Source organism: Lepidothrix coronata, unplaced genomic scaffold (assembly GCF_001604755.1).
Source record: "Lepidothrix coronata isolate B3197 unplaced genomic scaffold, Lepidothrix_coronata-1.0 Scaffold3, whole genome shotgun sequence".
In the NCBI taxonomy this organism is placed as follows: Eukaryota; Metazoa; Chordata; class Aves; order Passeriformes; family Pipridae; genus Lepidothrix; species Lepidothrix coronata.
Genome location: NW_016690183.1, coordinates 1,314,317 through 1,328,732, shown reverse-complemented (window position 1 = coordinate 1,328,732; position 14,416 = coordinate 1,314,317). Strand labels below are relative to the sequence as shown.

The 14,416-nt window shown below is 41.3% G+C and overlaps 1 protein-coding gene across 1 annotated transcript in view; it reads right to left on the bottom strand.

The window, feature by feature from the left end:
* KCNG2 (potassium voltage-gated channel modifier subfamily G member 2) overlaps positions 1-14,201 on the bottom strand; it is a 54,991-nt gene extending 40,790 nt beyond the window's left edge. The window contains exon 1 of the mRNA XM_017820042.1: positions 14,106-14,201. The gene's annotated coding sequence lies outside the window, so the exon portion shown is untranslated. The remainder of the gene's footprint in view (positions 1-14,105) is intronic.
* Between the last annotated feature and the right edge of the window lie 215 nt (positions 14,202-14,416).

Sequence of the window (14,416 nt, the reverse complement as noted above, 5' to 3'; positions counted from 1 at the left end):
CATGAAAAGAATCACACTTGAGTCATTGAAAATAAATATGGTCAAAGACTACTGTGAAATTCAGAATGTGCTCTCACACAGAAACAGAAAAAATAAACCTGTATAATAGGTACATTCATAATTTATTTCAGAGTCATTCTGTTTTGCTGACTTATATTCCTATTGTTCTTAAGAGCTTTTCCAATTATTTATTTTATGCTTCAATAAGTGTTACTTTAAATTGTTCCATTTCTTTCTGTTTAATTCTGGATATTTCATTGCTTGAAACTTCCAGTGAGTATTTGCAAGAGTTACATTTAACCTGCCATATGCCCCTCTTTCTCACATAATCATTTACCTTCTATGACAAGGATCGGTATCAAGCTTTCTTTTGATTAGGCTTCTCTCTTACTGCTAGATAGCACATGTAACCTTTAGACTTAAAGTTTAGTAAGTTTAACTGACTGTCAGCACTTTTTATGATTCCTCAACTTCTTTTCCCTCCACAGATTTATCTCAATTCATTATCCTTGCCAGTTCTAAAACCTTTCAAAATTTGGTCTGCTGAAACTCAATACCAGTGCAAGAGGACATAAGGATAGTCTTTCACCCTGACAAGAGATAACTACAAATTTCGACCACACCTCTCTAGTTAGACTCAACCAGTCTTAATTCACCTGCCATTCAATGCCTAGAAGTAGAACTTGGGCATACTATACAAACCATAAAACCAAAAGTGCAATCTTTTCCTAGAATATACATTTCTTTCCCTTTCATGAACATTTCTAAGTTTTGCTTCTCGTCATCACTTACAGCTTTTTTGAGTGAAATCACACCACCTGACTGCTTTCCCTAAGGCAGATGGATACAGATTATTTCACCATCTCTTTATTTTCTTTTTTTCTCCTGGAGGGCGAGGCCAGCAAATTTTGTACTAGATTAGCAACATGCTGGGAAGTCAAAATTGAAATGAGTATTCTGCATGCCTCCTGCTCTAATTTTTGCTTTGAAGATTAGTATTTCTTATGTTGAATTGAAACATGGAAAATAATGGTGTGTGGCCAAAACAGTGTATAGGAAAACATAATTTGTCAGTTACACTGAGTTATTTTTGTCATAACTGACCTTCTGGGTCTACTCCAACCTTATGACTCTAGTTATGCCAGTGACTTACTGTCAGTTGCTTGCCAGCTCCTGGCAGTGCTCCATGACTTCTAGGTGATCACAGAGCATGAGATCGAGCCTGAGGGAGCTTCAGATGACAATAAATTTGCAACTTGCCAGACCAAAGACAATTTGTCTTTCTTCTAAGCCCCAGTCTCATTCTACCTGTGCTTCCCCTTCCAGCCTGCAGATCTTTCAGAGCAGGAGGAAGGAGGTTATTTGAAGCATCATCCTGCAGATGTTTCCAAGATGTGTCCACAATTAAGCAAAGATTTTGCTTTGATTTTGTCCAGCTAAGGAGTGGATGAAAGTAAATAGACTTCCCCCCCCCCATGATTCTATCTTGCATTTACTTACTTATGAAATGCTTTCCAAATGTTTTCTCAAGGTCTAAAATCTTGATATGCTGCCTCCTAAAATTCTCCTCCAACATATGTTATTTGCCTTGAAGTTGATAGTGTCTTTCCACTTTGGAAAAATCTTCAGTCAGAGGAACCATGAGATTCTCTATTTCCAGACCAAATCCACTCAGTTATCAAGGAAAGAGTTAGGTCTTCTACAAAATCAAGTTGGGGCACCCACAGAGGAAGCTGATCTGCTAAATAAGGAGGTGCTATTTTACACAGCGCCTTTTCAGAGCTGAACTGCCATATGCTGCTGCCTATCCCTCCTTCACTCACATCCTCTCTGGAGGAAATCAGCTCTGTGTACTTCAGTCCATTAGCTCAGTCTTCCCCAAAATGGCATGTACTTTACCTAGCTGCAGGTTAATGTCTTCTCACTCCACCCCAAAGTGCTGAAATACGTTTTTGGCATTTTAGGCACCCTTCAAAGTAGCAGATGTTTCTTTTCCACACGTTGCACCAAGTGATACAACAGGGACACGTGTTTCTCTGAGGGTCCATGGCAGGCTGAGTCACAGACATGAAGTGGTTGATGGGGGGAAGTGACAGACTCTCACTCTGCATGTGACACTGTCTTTTTGTCCCAGATTTCTTGTGAGTAGCACATGGGGTTGAGAAGGTGGATGGAAGCCACAGTGTTGTTCTGGTTCCTTTGCACTGCATCACGGGAGCAGCGGAGACAGGCACTGGGAGAAGAACTCTGCTAGGCCCAGTCTAAGACTCTCTCTGTAACACGTTATAAAAACCCAACAGCTTCACTAGGTGTCATTAGGGCTGAGCAGTACCTTCTATATGAAGACAGACTTTAAAGATGTAAGGAGTCAGGACTGCCTAGTGCAATAATAGAGCTCTTATAGCTTAGTTCCTATCTTCTCTAGCCATGCATGTACACAACCATTAACTTCCCAGCCCTTCCTGGGTGCAATAAACCTATTGACCTAAAAAAACTTTGAAATGAAGCTCCAGTCAAAACCTCCCTCTTGCACCCTCACCTAAGCCTTCTTTCCTGCTGCGTTCTGCATGCCAGCTCACAGAAGGCACTCCCAACATCACCTCCCTGGCTGAGGGACTTTGGTACCACTTTTTGCACATGTTGCCTCTGTAAAGCTTCAAGGGACTTGACTCTCTCTCACACCCATGCCTGCCAATCCACTCAAAAAAATAATAAAAAAGAAAGGATGCAAATGAGGAGTCAGGTCTCATGCTTCCCCCGAGAAGCAGAGCAGCTGTCACTCTGGGGAAAGGCAGGCACTGGCAGCAGCCAGAACTGTATCAGAGTCACTAAGTGCAGCTGCAAGGAAGAAAGCACCCATCTAACACATAAACGTATGTCATAAATGGGCTTTGTCTTATTTTCTGTTAAAAATGTTTAGTTTCCTTTAGGACTATGGATTTAATAACCTCTACTGCTACTGTGTTTCAGAGACACTTGGTGGCATCTCAGAACACACGGTAAAAAATATGGATGGGAAACAAAAACTGATAAATGAGACTCCTTTTACATAATTATGAAACCCTAACCATAAGTGTACTAATATACTTATTGCTGTGCTGTTGAGAACCCACTGGTGTAGAAGAAATATAACATGGGCGAATAAGCAACATACAAATGTTTTAAAATCCATCCTTGGATCCTTAGAAACCAACATGTTGTTTTGTGGCACTCCAACACTTACCAGTTGGCTTGGCAGAAATCAGGGAAGAGGCAGAGGGACACTCTTTTATCACAGTCATTCATTGTCTTTCATCCTCACTCTCACTGTATGAGACACAAGCGACATACCACTCCCAATGCAGGCACAGTATTGTGCTCCCTCTCATCTTTGTCTTTCATCCAGCCCCTACCTGGGGCTTAGGAGTTCATTCAGAAACCTGAGGTAAAGCATTGTTGATCATAGCTTGTAAGGATCCACACCTTTTTTCAAAGACAGCCCGACAAATATGTAGCTGGTGCCCGTGAAACCACTTAAGGTGACAGCTGTTATCCCTGTGAATGGGTAAGTGAATGTACAAAATGAATGGAACAAAACTCATGCCTGTGACTAGAGAGGACAGAAAATAACGCCAAATGCATGGTTAAACAGCCTGAACACTGTTGTTCTACTTTATCTAGTATAACTTGAAGTCGAAATACCAGTCTGTGGTAATTTTACACTAACTTATTTTAAGTGAAAGTGGATAATTCTACTTACATTATGACTATTTGAATACATTTAATGGCCAGCTGAAATTCCAACAATGACTCAGTCAGACCATGTCTTAGCTTTCATAAGTGGAAACAGGCTGAAAAAATCAGAATTTAATACAACATTCTTCACTGGAAAGTTCAAAGAACTTCATGATGCATATCCATGACATATCATGCTCTTAGGAGTAGTTTGACCCTAAACCTCCACACTGCATTTTCATTTACATTCTGAAAACAAAGAGCCTGATTTCTTTTATACCTTTCTTATGCTATTTAATTTAACTGCAGCTGTGTGTCTCTTGCGTCATGATTTTGCACTGAAATCTCCAGTGATTCATAGAATAACTTAAAAATTGTAGAGTAGGAACTTTCTGTGGTACAAATACTTTTTCTTTTTAATAATGGTCCACTTTTGAGAATTCCAAGAGTGGTATAAACTGACATACTCAAGATTCTCAAGAATTCATGGAAAAAGATAAGTAAGAAAATATTGCTCTCTGACAGGATTGCAAATTATTTCTGTGGATTTCTCAGAGATCTGAATTCTGTCTTCTCAACAGTTCTTCCTGTAATTGAGGTTGGTTGAGCTAAGGAAGGTAATACACAGCAATAACTAGGTTATTGAGAAAAAAGCATTATCAAAATTCTGTCAAGTAGGTCATTATGGGCCCCATATAGCTCTTGTGACAAAGTTCAATGCAAAGATTGCAGTGTATGAAGCCAGGATCCTGGAGAGACCGCTGAAGTGATGGTGGTGAAGTTTACAGTAAAGAAGGATGAAATCTATCCTGTCTAAGCTGCTGCTAACACCATGAAGGCCAGGATGGTGGTAACTGGATTCTTTCCTTCTTCCAGGGAGATGCAATCCAAGTTTAAACACGTCTTAATCTGCACAGGTCACCAAGGGCACATGCTATCACTGCACCTACTGTTTATCCCACTCCTGGTGCTTGTCAGCCTTCTACAATAAACAGTACCCTTAGCTTATAGTTATAATTAGTTAATTTACCCATATCTCCAGGGATAAGACAAGAACAAATGGACACTGTCCTTTTTTGCAAGGATACTCAGGCATGAATAATCAGAATAAAGGATGCCAAGGAAGCAAACACAGGGGGGAAAGGCAACATGTCACCAACCCTCTTTGATCTTTTGAATGTGCTTGAAAAATCTTCTCAAACAAGGAGGCAAGAAGAGCCCAGGGAAATGCTGACTCCAGAGGCTTCAGAAAAGAATTGGTCTGCTGTCATTATACATGACAAATCCTCATCTGACTTTGGTTTTTCACACTCATACATGCATATAGCAATGTGCCCCCTTATAACACTTTTTTAGAAGAATCTCAATTAATCCAGTTCATTAAAAGGTATCAAAGTACAAGTCTTAGATCACACACCAGTCTTCTCTCACCTAAACTAAAGGTAGATCCCTTCATTTGAGGAATAAATCAATTCTAGACAATCTTAAAAAAAAAAAAACGAAAAAAATTCCAGTATTTAGAATTGGAGTAGGTTGTTTAACAAGGGGCCATGTTTGATATAAAACAAAAAAGTATGCACATACACATGTACAGCATTGGAACAGGTATTATTTGTCAGTTTACCACAGACACTATCAGAGCTTACAGAGAAAGACAATGGTTATGAAAAGTGATTCACCACACTTATTAACATGACAAAGCATAAGAACTCTGAACTAGTAATTAGAGCATATGAGATTTGATAAATAAAAGGTTTTTAAATGTTCTATAAGGACCCACTCTCAAAACCCTGTACTTAAATGAGCCCATCACCTTCAGGATACCGATGCATGCAGTAAGTTTGTTTGTGTGAATAAGAATTACTCATGAAGGGTCCCTTCCAACTCATACTGTTCTATGATTTTATGCCACTGGGACAGTGCAGAGAAGCAGCCAGTCTTTGATTGCAACTGCTCAGTTAAGATTTTCACCTACAGAAAACATAGTTTTGCTGTGCCAAGTCCAAGTAAGTGCATGTTTTGAAGGTATTTATGCTGATTCCCTTCCTGCAGGAGAAAAACAGATCTTGCTAAAATGACTTCCAGATGAAGCGTGCCTCCCTGATCATGCATGTCTAGAAACAAAGTCAGGTAGTCCTGAGACTGCTCTTGCTTGACCGAAGTGAGGAACCACCACCTCGGAACTCAAAGTGAAGGGAAAAAAGCTAATTGAGGATCACCTACTTTAATTGAAAAGTAATTAGGCAAGAGCACTAGGAGATTGTGGTGGAAATTAAGCTATGTAACAAATTGTTGCCATGATTGTTGATGATCCTTGTGGGTTCCTTCCAGCTCAGGAGATTCCATGATTCTGTGATTCTAAGGGTAAAGTCTGACAGGATTAAACACTGAGTGTAAGCCCCTTCCTCAATTTTTTTATTTTAAAATTAGAAAAGAAATAAAATCAGGAGTTTTACTCTTGCTTAGCCCAAGGGCAATATATTATTAATCCTTAACTCTGAGAGTTTTAACTCTAGACCACTGTACAAGTACAAAGAAATATAAGTAAAAACATCTAGGACAAGGTGTGCTCTCATTTACACAAAGGTAGGTCTGGACAGGCTCCTCTAATTTACTGCAGCATAGCCAAGAAGAACAGAAGAACATTTCCCTGCCATGCAGCCAAGAATTGCTCCCATTGAAGAGCCCTTAACAGCAGCCTGCAGAACAAATTCAAGTTCTTCCATAGCCAGAGGAAGCCTTCACAGCATGAAGCCTCATAAAACCACCAGGAGAGGCTAAAAGCAAAATAAGGCTTTTAGAGAAACACTAAATTTAATACTAAACTGAGAAATATTTTAGTGACATTTACATTGAAGAATATACATACAAAAGGGGATATCCATTTGCAATCTACAATCACCAAATGCTGGGACTCTCGAAAGTGTGGAGAATATGCTGCTTCTACTCCTGGTGGATAAAGAAAAGGTTGTGCATGCTGTGCATTTCAAAGCCTCACAGGACTCAACCTTTTGTTTCTAAATCAGTAGGTATAAAATACCCACTTCAAGACTATTTAAACTTGTCATGAAAACACTTTTTGAAATTTCTCTTTTTTCTCTCTTGCATATGTAACCCTGATCAGCTTCCTTATTCCATATATATTTGCAAAGGTTTTTGCAGGTTTTAGAGTCATACTCAGAAAAGTCCTTCCTGAAACCTTTGATGACTTTGCAGACATATAATAACATTAAAAACTACAGCTCAAAGTCAAATCTGAATAAACGACCTTGAAAAACATGACAGACGAGAACACAGCAACAAAATTATTCTAGGTACAGAACTTGTAGCAAATCAGCTTTATCTGAAGTAGAACTGATGCAACTAGAGTTGTTCCTGCCTTCCTGTAGGTTGAACAAGAAGCATTTGGATGATACTCTCAAGCACGTGGTGTGAGTCTTGGGGATGGTCCTGTGCAGGGTTGTCTAAAGGTTGGACTTGATGATCCTTGTGGGTCCCTTCCAACTTAGCATATTCCGTGATTCTGTGGTTCTTTTAACAGTGGAGACATCCCTAAGGCACTGATATGACTTTCCTTTAAACAATGAACACAATTTCAGTGAATGGAAGCTGGGAAAGATACATAAAACTTGGCTGGAAACTAAGAGATTGAATATATTAATTTGAGTACTGCCACAGGAACTGTTTCCCTAATTAAACATAACAAGGTCAAGATTTTACTGTATGCTTCTGTATATTGAAACCCATTCTATAAATAATACCATTCAAAGTAAGCATACTCATACACATCAATAAAAACCACAGACAAGCCTCTTGTGACTTCGCTCATTGCTTAGGCCAGACAGGTAAGGTCAGTCTTTATTTTGAGAGTGGAGGTAGGTTCAGAACAATGTCAACATACATTATTGTAATCATCATGCGTTATTGTACATCAACATGCATTATTGCAATCAATTTTAACAGCTTAACTGAACAACAAAGTCTTGCAGACTGAAAAGATGGCAAAAGGTCCAGTAATGGTAGCAAAATGGTACTAGCCTGTCTGCAGAGACACATAGCAAGTCTGCCATCAAAGTATAACTGCAAAATTCACAAGAGTCAGTCTTGATGGTCTACCATAATCTTCATTAACTAGAAGCACTTTACAGTGATCTCCAAAAGCAACAATTTCTGATGTCAGAAATAGAAACTAAATTTTCTGAGATATGCTCCATGTCCGAGGAAATACCTGCTTTTTCAAGTATTTCCTCCCTAATTTCTTAACATTATCACAGGCAGTTTGTGAGGGAAGAAATTCATTTGTGAGAACCAAGTAAAAATTTCATCCTGGCAGGTCAGGATAAAGTATAATTCCAACCCATACAGACTCTAGCCTTGGAATAATATTTGAAAAGCTCTAAAGAGGTTTGGATTTCACTCAGAGTTTTGTTGAATGAATTTATATTGTGATTGCAGGGTCTCCACAGAGGCTCTGTCTTCCTGGCTTTACCAGATGAAAAAATTGCACTGATAATCTGAAAGAAAACAACTGTTTCTTCCGCCGTCCATCACAATCTGTTCAGCATGGAGTACCTAGGATTCTTACACTTCACTCTGAGAAGTTCAAAACCCCCTCATCTTCCCTCAAGCTCAGTCTATCCTTTATCTGACTATTTTGACTGTTCAATGATTTACAGTGTTGACATTGCACTTTCTCTAGAAGTTGTTTCCATCTCATTTCTAAAGCAGGATGTTCCTATTTTTAAAACTATATTAAAAAAAACCCCAACAACAAAAAACAACCCAGAGCTTTTTTCCATACACTGAAAAAAATCTGTCCATCATCATGATAACCACCTTCAGACAGTGGGACAGGTTCCTATCTGATGTTGCTTTACATCACTCATGCAAACAACATGACCTCGACTCATTAGTGCAAATCACATATCATTTCCTTCATTAATCTGCATCACTTGTGTGGTTAAACCATCACATTCCCACTGTTGTTGATTCTGAATATAGTGTTCTTATACTATTGCTCATGCAATTCAGTGTTGCTTCAGCTGTAAACACACATGCAGTTTATCTGTGAATGAACTCCTTCCACCTTAGGCCAGTAACAGCCCAGTGATGCCAAACAAGTCTCAGAAACGTGCTAGACTTGAAGTTAGGCCTAATTTTTAAGGGTACAAGGCTTGGCACGAGAAAATTATTCTCACAGTTGTGCCAAACTCCTAGAGGATTGTTTATCCTAAATCTGACTGGTTTATTTCTCCACCTTTTTCCTTAATCTCTCCAGTTTCTCGTTAAACTTCTTAAGATCACAGATGTCTTGTAATTCAGGCAGTGGGGCAAATATGCATAAAATGATGACGTGAGGAATCTGCTTCACAGCTAATACACTATGTCTGCTTTACAGTACATCTGAGAAACCTCATTTTCAGTCCATCCCAATAATGTGTCTGACTAAAAACACTTTTAAAAAAAATTACAGGGTGGCAAGAGATATATACATGTTCAGCAACTAAACACGTTTATAAATCCTCTCTAGAGGCCCATGACTGAACCCCAAGTGTACCAAGCAAAGCCAGCATAGTGGTGGAGTTGGTAGTGTTAACAGTTAGACTTCATGATTTTAAGGGTCTTTTCCAACTTAAATTATTTTATGATTCTATTATGTGTAAGGATCCTTTTTCTCCCTGAGGAATAGTGGAGTTCAGACAGAAAAGGGTATCACCAGTACAGTCCAAACTATTCCCATGGAGTTCCCATTCACTGAAGGGTGAGCAGTGGGCATCCTGGCACAACTCTGCACACAGACAAAGATGGATCTCACCCATTATTCCCTGACCAGTCAATTTATTCTGCTCACAGAACCATTTAGAGAAGGCTGAGATAAACGGTTCTAAGTCAATTGCCAAAAACCCCTACACCGTTAGTATTTACAAAGTGCTTCTCCTGGCTACCATCTCCATCTAAATACTATTTGTTTCTTCAAGAAACACAAAGCTCTGAAAAAGAAGGTGAGAATAATCTCCATAAATACCAGCACATGTAATTCTTCACCTTTTGAAACAACACTGAAAGGATACATTTTTAATGCTTTATTTTTATTTTATCTCTATTGCTTTAATATTCCTAGAATCTTGGGTACAAATTTTTCCCTTTAAATGCTCATGTTTTTTCCCATTTCTCAAATATCGATTTACTTCCTGCAACCTGTGCAGAGTTCTAATTTAACACACTTCAGTTTTGATCCCTTGCTTTCAACGAACTTCACAAATTCTACTGAGAAGTCAGAAAGACACTGGCTAACCAAGTAGCACAGAGCATGGAGAACCATTATTTGTGCAGATATCCTGTAAACAAAGTGGTTTTACATTTATCTTGACCAATAGCTGGCATCACAGGTAACAGTCTTAATTATCCTTATTTTTAAAGTAGTTATTTAGAATACTGAAAGACAACAAAAAAGAAATCATTTGGGACCTTTTCTACTCGGGAGTAGGAACTCATTAGAACGGCTTGATTCAATTACAGTAATTGAAACTCCTCCTTTATTTTTCTGTCATTTGGAAAAAAATACCACAAACCTCTGACTTGCTTTAAAGCTTTAGATTTTATCCCCAAATGGTTGTAGAACAGCAAATTTGTTCATATAACTTGAATGATTATCAGAGATGGCAGTTCATGTTAAGAAGCTGGGAGGCTGTATACTCCTCATCATTGTTCCAGGGTGAAAAAACATAAAGATTTTGAATATTTAATAGGAAGAAAAATTCTCCAGAAACTGCTCTTCAGTGGAATGCATGCACCCAAGGATAGTGAAAGCACTGAAAGTCTGAAGATGTAAAGCACTCATCTTAAAGTACATCAACATTTAGTAAACCATGATGATTTTTGAGTTGGCAAGGGCAAAAGGACAATATCAAGAAGGCAGAGTGACTCTGGCCCCTCTCTCATCCTAAATAACATAGGGAGTGTCTGCCCATTCTCCCGGGAAGTCAGGGAAAAGCCACTTGTCCTTCATCAGCCAATATGACCAGCACCACAACCTTTACAAATGTTATTTTTTCCATTCTGTTCACCGTTTAACCACACTGCACAGAATCCTAATCTGCTTTGGCATCTTAGCCTATTGCAAAAGAAAAAAAAGTGAGGAGCAAGGAAAAGGTCTTCCACAGGCACGTCACTGCACAAGAGGAACAGAAGCAACAGAGTCTGACTTTCCATAGGGCTAAACTGCCTCTTGAAATTGGACGTAGCTGCGAGGTACAGAAGCATATACCAGGAAAGCAGTACCAAGTAACTCACTAGGTTTAATTAATAGGTATTTAAAAATGCTTGATTCAAACAAAGCAGTAAGGCGGACTGATTATAAAGAGTGTCATAGTCAATTCGATGAAGATATTAATCTGAATAGGGAAATACGCAATAACAGGTAACACAAAACTAATGTCTTAACTGAGCAACTAAATTACTCAATGCAATTCAAGGCCCACTGAGTATTTAAAGAGGTACCTCACCAGAGCTGACAGGGTTTCTTCATTTTTTTAGTAGAGCTGCAAAACATTTGAAAAGGAACAATCTCAATCCTTATCATCTACATCCATCTGAAAATTTTTTGAACCCCCTGCTGAGACCCATATCTGCTGAGACCCATCTGTATCACAAATTTAACACTCTGGTCCTTGACTGCCTTTGTCATTTTTAAAATAGGAGAAAGGTTCCTCAATCACTTAGACCTTTAGAAAATTAGGTAGCCAGTTAGCTGTTCCTTCTCTTAATACCATTCAAATCAAACATTTATTTTTATCATCCATTCAGTCTTAAAATGCTGCCTCTTTTTCTGCCTTGCAAACAATCTGAGGACCCAGGGATTACATCCAGCTCAGTCTTTCCCCCCGATTGCTCAAAACAAGAAATCAAATAGCTGTGTACATGCAAGTTCACAAGCTAAAAGCTATGTTGAGCTTTTAGAAGACAGTACTCTGAAATAATTCCTCACCTCAGTACTCATCCTGTACCAAGAGTACCAGTGCGTGATATTAGCACAGTTTGGCTATAGCATCGTCAGTTCCTGTTGGCTTTTCTGGCTCTAGCCTCTCCAATTAGACAAGTCTTCTGCTAGAGAAGCCCAAGGTTTCCACAGTGTCTAAAAATCCATCCAACACTGGCTTGATTACTGATCCTGTCTGATTGCAAGACACAATCTAATTACTTTGGAGTAATTTCTTAGACTGTCCTGAAATCAGCATCAGGCATTTAAAAGGACTTCTCCCAGAATCAAACACAATGACAAACGAAAGGGAAATATGAGAAGCATCCGAAGATGATCACAATCCTGCCTAAGTATCCTGTTCAGCAAAGAAATGAAATTCTAATGAAACTCTTCTCTCTTCTGTTTTATCAACACAGAGCTGCTAAAGGGAAAATAAAGAAATGAACTCACACATTTTAGGGCTTCAAAAACCAAAGCCAGGTAAACAAAGCAGGGCTATACTAATGGAGACACTGACAACAGATATAGGCACCACGAGAGTTAGGGCTGTATCACATTTAAAAGCTGAGCTGAAACTTTTCTTCATCTGCTGTTCTGAAGCCATTCTGTAATTAAGCCCAAAGAGATGACAGACATTTATTGACAGTTAATGCAGTGCTCCTGCGATGTATTATTAGGCACAAGCCCAGAGGCACAAGGCCAAGTGCTGTTAATCTTCTAGTGACTGCCATAGTGTCTCAGATATGAACTGCCTGAAAATATCTGGTGATACTGCTAATGCTTTTTAAAAGGCAGAAGTCTTGAGTTTTCACAGAAACTGATACACTGATTAACCCACCAAAATAAAAGTGTAATGGAAAAAGCCCTACAACAATTCACCCAGTTTTTAACCCCATTTCCCTACATAAGGAGGGATGTAAAAAAAAACCCCAAAACTACCCTCCTTTGCCTTACCTCATGCTTTACTTCGGCAGTGTCAAATCAGATCTTTCTTGCTTGGCTAAAAACCTTTCCAAAACAAGTGGAAACGTCTATCAGCTTTTACCCATGAGAAAGGAATTGCTGAATATTCAATCATAGGTTTCCTTCCAAGTGCTCTGCTTGTTTGTTTTAGGGAAGTCTTAAGAAGAGCAAATAAAAGAGGTTTGAAATCCTCTGAGCAAAGCTGACTTCCCTCTCTGAAGGTCACCCTCAAGTCATTTCAGAACCGTGGAAATAGCCAGGAGGGGATAAGCAGACACAAAAGACACCTTTTCTTCTGAAGTAACCTTGGTGACTCAGGCTGAACTAAAAACATGCCCTCAGGTGGAGGTTTGGCACTTTTCATGGACCCAGCCAATTTTCCCCTGGGAATAAAGATGCGATAATAAGTTTTTCTTGCAAAAGTAACTCCAGCACAAGCACTTCAAAGAAAGGAGATCTCTCTCCCGAAAGACTCCATTAGAAGTGATCAGGGTCGCCAAAGGTCTTACTGGCAAATATCTTCTTCCTTGGGACAAACCTCAAGCCCTGTTTTCAGGACCAGTGCCGAAACTGGAATACTAAAACCATATGGTGTAGATCTGAATCAAGACAGTCCCTTCACATTCCTTCACAATTTATGGTCTGATCACACTAATAATATGCACTCAAATTGACAGTAATGCATTTAGCAAACACTTAACTATGACTGCTATGCTTATTCAGAGCAAATTTTGCTTAGTATTCAAACTGAAATTCATAATCATGTTAGCTAAACATATTTTTTAGTAGATGTTGTAACCTGACCCGAGACTTAATTTTGTGTAAACCTTGAGAAAGACTCGGCAAGCCAGTGGGAGCTCTGCCTGAGCAAAAACTACAGGATTTGGGGCTCCCGTGCAGTTCCATGCCCGGGCACACCACCGTCATTCCAGTGACAGCTCCGCACACCTTGCTTCTGTAACTAAACGGAACCGACACCCCAAACCCCGAAGAAAGCAAGCGCACAAAGAAACGCTCCCGGGCAGCCCGGGCAGGGGCCGCGCCCCCGCTACAGCTCCCGGCGACCCCCGCCCCCAGCGCAGCCCCGTTACCTTCGCCACCGCCCACGGGGTGCAGTGCCCGGGCAGGGCCGGCCGGTGCTCGGCACCGCTCGTAGCCCAGGGCTGACCAGCGCTGATTCCAGGGCTGACACCCGGGACTGACACCCGGGCTGACTCCAGCTCCCCCGGGACCGGGGCAGGCGGGGGTCCGGCGGGAGGGAAGGGGCGGGGCGGCCACGCTTCGTCTCGGCTCTGGCAGCGCCCTCGCCCCACGCACGACCTGGAGCACGGAGCGGACCCGGCAACTTGGCGGGCGGTGCCGCCGGCCAGGGGCGAAGTTGCCGCCACCCAGCACCAGTCCCTCGCCCACCGGGTGGCCTCGCTCGCCCGCCCGCAGCCCCTCTCACCTCAGGCACTGCCTCCTCCCCGCCCGGACTGGGGACGCTGCCGGCTGCTCCCCGCTCCATCGCCGCGCCCCGCTCCCGGCTCCCCAGGGCGCTCTGTCTCGGCGCGGCCCCGCTCGCCGCCGCCGCAGCCCCAGCGCCGGCCGCGGAGCGCCGCCTGCCGCCGGGGGCACGGCCCCCTCCCTCCCGCGCCCCGCCAGCCCCGGGCCGGGGGAGCGCCGGGGGCGGCCTGGCCTCAGCCCCCCCCGCGGGGCACCGTCCTCGCCGGGCAGCGGCGCTAATATTGTCACTAAGGTACTTCACCAGCACCCCCT